This window comes from Oryx dammah, unplaced genomic scaffold, assembly GCF_014754425.2.
Source record: "Oryx dammah isolate SB20612 unplaced genomic scaffold, SCBI_Odam_1.1 HiC_scaffold_2, whole genome shotgun sequence".
Classification (NCBI taxonomy): Eukaryota; Metazoa; Chordata; class Mammalia; order Artiodactyla; family Bovidae; genus Oryx; species Oryx dammah.
In genome coordinates this window covers 26,322,898-26,328,897 of record NW_024070186.1, presented here as the reverse complement: position 1 = coordinate 26,328,897, position 6,000 = coordinate 26,322,898, and positions in this window count along the sequence as shown.

The window sequence follows — 6,000 nt, the reverse complement described above, 5'->3', positions numbered from 1 at the left end:
TGTTTCTTCCAGTCCAGCGTTTCTCATGATGTACTCTGCATAGAAGTTAAATAAGCAGGGTGACAATATACAGCCTTGACGTACACCTTTTCCTATTTGGAACCAGTCTGTTGTTCCATGTCCAGTTCTAACTGTTGCTTCCTTACCTGCATACAGATTTCTCAAGAGGCAGGTTAGGTGGTCTGGTATTCCCATCTCTTTCAGAATTACAAATTAAAAATGTGTAATAGATACAGAGAAACTTAAAGGAGAGAAACACAAGTATACTACTAAAGAAAATCATCAAGCCACAAGGGAAGAAACAAACAAATGAAAAAGACATAAAGCATGGAACTACAAAAACAATCAGAAACTGTTGAGGTCCTTTAATGGACCAGAACCTGGTGGTCCGAAGTCGACGATAAGAAAGTAGAGGAGAGAGAAAAAGGCTGATATTCCTTGGTTTACGCAGAAAACCAATAAAATCCTGACACGGGGCTTGCTCTGTTCACGAAGGCCTCAGGCACCCTCTTGATGGGGTGAAGGTGCAGAGCACCTTCTCGAGGGTCTTAGAAGCCTGGGCAGGAAAGTGAACCCAGAGGGCCTCTGCGCTTCAAAGAAATAGCCTGAGAGAGAGAGAAAGAGAAAGCAAGACACGGGGACCAAAGCTCTGATGGAACAAAGGTGTTTTAATCAACATGGTGTGGGCATATATACTGTCTTACAAGGTAGTTATTCTTCAGCAAAGATAAAGATTAAAATTCCAGACTTACAAAACATAGGTGATCCATATCAAAGAGAGAGAGAGTTGTAAACAATCACTTTTACCATATGGTTCATAAGAAGGAAGAGGGTACTTATCATCAGATTGAAAAACTAATGAAGGAAATGCCTGGATTCCTCAGCCCTGGGAGAGGCTTACCTCTCCTCTTAATTCCTGAATGTTCAGGAATTAATAAGGAACAGAGGATTCCTGACAGATCCAAAACAGCACACAGGAAGCCTCCTGTTAAGCCTGACAAGGTAGTTGTCAGCCTTCCTGACAATTCCCCCTATTTTATTATATTTGTAAAATGAAATTTGATTTGTTTCCAGTTGTAGGCACTATGATTAAAATGAATCAAGAGTAACACAAAATTGAAGTAATCTGGGAGCTAGTCCAGCCATGGGACCTTCTTCCCAGGGTCGTTGGAGATTTACTGGTAACCACCAAGCCTTTGACTGTGTGGATCACAATAAACTGTGGAAAATTCTGAAAGAGATGGGAATACCAGACCACCTAACCTGCCTCTTGAGAAATCTGTATGCAGGCCAGGAATCAACAGTTAGAACTGGACATGGAACAACAGACTGGTTCCAAATAGGAAAAGGAGTACGTCAAGGCTGTCTGTATATTGTCCCCCTGCTTATTTAACTTCTATGCAGAGTACATCATGAGAAATGCTGGACTGGAAGAAACACAAGCTGGAATCAAGATTTCTGGGAGAAATATCAATAACCTCAGATATGCAGATGACACCACCCTTATGGCAGAAAGTAAAGAAGAACTAAAAAGCCTCTTGATGAAAGTAAAAGAGGAGAGTGAAAAAGTTGGCTTAAAGCTCAACATTCAGAAAACTGAGATCATGGCATCCGGTCCCATCACTCCATGGGAAATAGATGGAGAAACAGTGGAAACAGTGTCAGACTTTATTTTTTTGGGCTCCAAAATCACTGCAGATGGTGATTGCAGCCATGAAATTAAAAGATGCTTACTCCTTGGAAGAAAAGTTATGAGCAACCTAGATAGCATATTCAAAAGCAGAGACATTACTTTGCCAACTGAGGTCCATCTAATCAAGGCTATGGTTTTTCCAGTGGTCATGTATGGATGTGAGAGTTGGACTGTGAAGAAGGCTGAGCACTGAAGAATTGATGCTTTTGAACTGTGGTGTTGGAGAAGACTCTTGAGAGTCCCTTGGACTGCAAGGAGATCCAACCAGTGCATTCTGAAGGAGATCAGCCCTGGGATTTCTTTGGAAGGAATGATGCTAAAGCTGAAACTCCAGTACTTTGGCCACCTCATGCGAAGAGTTGACTCATTGGAAAAGACTGATGCTGGGAGGGATTGGGGGCAGTAGGAGAAAGGGACGACAGAGGATGAGATAGCTGGATGGCATCACTGACTCGATGGACGCAACTCTGAGTGAACTCTGGGAGATGGTGATGGACAGGGAGGCCTGGCGTGCTGCAATTCATGGGGTCGCAAAGAGTCGGACACGACTGAGCGACTGAAATGAACTGAACTGAACAAATTACGTCAAGATCAAAGAATCAAAAGGGAATCATTTCTTAAAGAGAGAGAGGAATTAAGACAAGTATATAGTTTACAATTAATTACAAGTTACAGAACATAAAGTCTTATTAAATGGTAAATTTCCTATGGCTATAACAAAAGGAAGTGGGACATAGGCCTGTATAAAATATGACTGATTGTAGAAATAGTTACTATGACCGTGACTGGTCCCTGTAAAATGTCCGGTCCAAGTTCCAAGTTTTTCGGTGCTCACAGCAAGTTTCCAAACGTCCCATTGTTCAGGCCCACTCTGTTTACTGAGGACACTCCTAGGATGAGGTGGGGCTAATACACCGTCAAGCCACCCTTTGTCATAGTAATGTTCCATCATAGTGTCAGTGACCTTCCATAACACATGCAGTGTTGTTAATATCATCTGAGCAGTCAGATAACCACATACCATGGGGTCCCCAATCAACAATTGTATGATTAGCCACAAACATTCATTTTCTTGATTTGGTTTGACATTTGTCCCAACGAACAGGAGTATATGTAAAGTTTTTATAAGTAAACCTTTTGCATAATGTTCTTTGTTCTTTCCCTAACTCTTTCCCTAAAGTCTCAGTAGTATAAACATGGTTCACAGACAAAGAAAGGGCAGTAAATGGTCTAAGCAATGTCCGAAAGTCCTTTTTTGGGAGGCAGGGTGAAAGCCCAAGTTTGTCGGCTGACATTTATGCTCAATTCTGCTGGCCCATGCACAAGGGAAGGACTTCATAGCCTAAAGAAATGTTAGTTTTCCCTCCTCCCCAGGGTGTGAGGGCCCTTTCACGTCCCAGGGAGGGAGCATATGGGTGGAGTCATTGGTTGATAAGATCAGTCTTTTCTTTGTCCATTCTATGACCTGCAATAGAGGGGGGTGGGTATTAGTCAGAGCTCGAGCAGGGCGGAGGGGGGGCGGGTACAGGTCAAAAGACTGAGCATTGCCAGGAAAATGTATTCGGGACTCCGAGGCATTCCTTGTTGAGAGACCAAATTTTCAGCTCGATTAGTAATGGTTTTTGTTTGTCCCCAAGTGGGGCGATCATAGGGGTGATGCTGCCGAGGGCGGTGCTTCCTGGAGATCTTTAGAGCTGCCATGGCCTGTATTGGAATTTCTTCCTCCTGGGGTCCTTGTTGTTCCATCTCCATTTTGAAGGCCGGGGGCCCCCTTGGGTCGAATCTTCCGAAGAGGAAGCCATGTGAGTTCATTGGATCCATCTGGGGAAATACAAGCATACTTCCTTCCCTGTAAGATGAGTTTCCCAGATTTCCATTGTTTTGTTAACCTGTCTTGGTACCAAATGGGCAGAGGAAGAGAAGTGTCCTTCAGTTCCTCGAAATGCCTTTCTGCTCTCGGTAAGATATCTCCCTGTGGTAAATTTAAAAAATTTAAAACAAATAAAGCTGTATTAACGATAGTTATAGGTTTAGAAAATATCTTATGTTGGAATCTAGTAGAGTCTGCTTTAGATAAGGGAGACAGTAGTGTTCCTGTGTATTCCCCCTTTTAAAATTTTTTTATTTGCAATTTTAGTGTGTGATGTGCTCATTCGACTAAGCCTTGTGCCTGTAATATGTTTAATAGAAAAAGATTGTAAAAATTGTTTAAAGTGCCTAGAAATATAGGCGGGGCCATTGTCTGTTTTTATAGAACTAGGAGTTCCCATTACAGCAAAACAAGCTAATAAGTGAGTTATAACATATTGTGTAGCCTCACTGTGAAGAGGTGTGGCCCAAATAAAAGAAGAATTAGTGTAAATACAGACATGCAAGAAAGAAGATGGAGAGGGTTCAGGGCAACGATTTACGTCCATTTGTCATAGTTCATTAGGTTGCAAACCACGAGGATTAATACCTTGTGTGATGGGTCGAAGATGTAGGGATCTACAAGAAGAGCAATTACTAATAATTTCTTTAGCCTGGTGGTATGGGATTTTCCATAGCTGTGGTAGGGAGCGAGCACTGTTATGCAACAGAGCATGCTGTTCCTCTGGAGTAGCAAAGGAAATCAGTTTGTCAGCTTGCTCATTACCATAACTCATTGAGCCAGGAAGACAAGAATGTGCTCGAATATGTGTAACATAAAAGAGAGAATTGCGGTTTCTAACAACAGATTGTAGTTCAAAAAAGAGTTGTTGAATAATAGGTTGATTGGAGTTTATGGTGGAGGTTTCTATATTTTTTAATACAAAAACAGAATATATAGAATCAGAGACTATATTAATAGGGTGAAAGTGAAAGTGAAGTCGCTCAGTCGTGTCCGACACTTTGTGACCCCACGGACTGTAGCCTGTCAGGCTCCTCAGTCCATGGGATTTTCCAGGCAAGAGTGCTGGAGTAGATTGCCATTTCCTTCTCCAGGGGACCTTCCCAACCCAGGAATCAAACCCGAGTCTCCCGCATTGGAGGCAGACGCTTTACCATGGGAGCCACTAATGGGGTGAGGAGGTAGGCAAATAACTTGAATAAGAGCATATAATTCATTTTGTTGAGCAGAATGAAATTTAGTATAAAAGACTTTGTATTCCTTAAGAGACCAGAATGAAGCTTTGGTGTTTTTAGTCCCATCTATATAAAAACCTCAGCCTGTGGTATAGGCTGTGAGCTGATAATGCGAGAAATAATAAATTCAGTATTTTTGAAGAAATTCCACAGCTTACCAGAGGATAATGAAACGAAATTTCTCCAAAATATTCCAGAAAAGCTATTTGGAAATCGGTAGAAGTTTGTAAAGCATTCTCAAATTGAGATTTATTGATAGGTATTACAATTTTATGAGGATCTGAGCCAATTAGAGTTTTAGTCCTATTTCTTCCATTGATAATGATTAGAGCAATTAAATCAAGGTAGGGTGTAAGTGACTTTATTCCCCTAAAACGGGTATAGATCCATTCTATTGGGTGTTCTTACTGGGCAAGAAGTCCTGTGGGAGAACGAGGAGAGGAGAGTATAAACAATTCCAGAGGTAAATCTAGTTTGATGTGAGTAAGAAATTGTTTTTGTAATTTATTTTGCACCAAATAGAGTTCCTCTTATGTCTCTTGAGAAAGTGAACAAGAGCTATTTAAATCAAGATCTCCTTTTAAAGTATTAAATAAGTTATTCAGTTGATAATTAGCAATGCCTAAAGAAGGGCTTCCCTCCTGGCTCAGAGGTTAAATCGTCTGCCTCCAATGCAGGAGATAGATCCCTGGGTCAGAAAGATCCCCTGGAAAAGGAAATAGTAACCCAATCCAGTACTCTTGCCGGGAGAATCCCATGGATGGAGAAGCCTGGTAGGCTACAGTCCATGGGGTCGCAAAGAGTCAGATACGACTGAGCGACTTCACTTTCAAAGAAGGTCTAATCCGATTAATATCACCTAAGAGCTTTTGAAAATCATTTAAGGTTGATAATTTATCAGTATGGATCTGAGTTAGTTGGGGAGTAATACATTGTCTGTTAACAACAAACCCCAAGAAATGGTAAGGTGTAGAGGCTTGAATTTTTTCAGGGACAATGATTAATCCAGAGTTTTTTAAGCATAGTTGAGCTATGTCAAACATGTGTTGAGTTTCTAAGATAGATGGAGCCGAAAACAATATATCAACCATATAGTGAATAACGAGAAAGTTAAGAAATTGCTTTCTCACAGGCTCAAGGGCTTTGGCTACATGGTACTGACACATGGTGGGAGAATTCATCATCCCTTGTGGCAGTCCAGT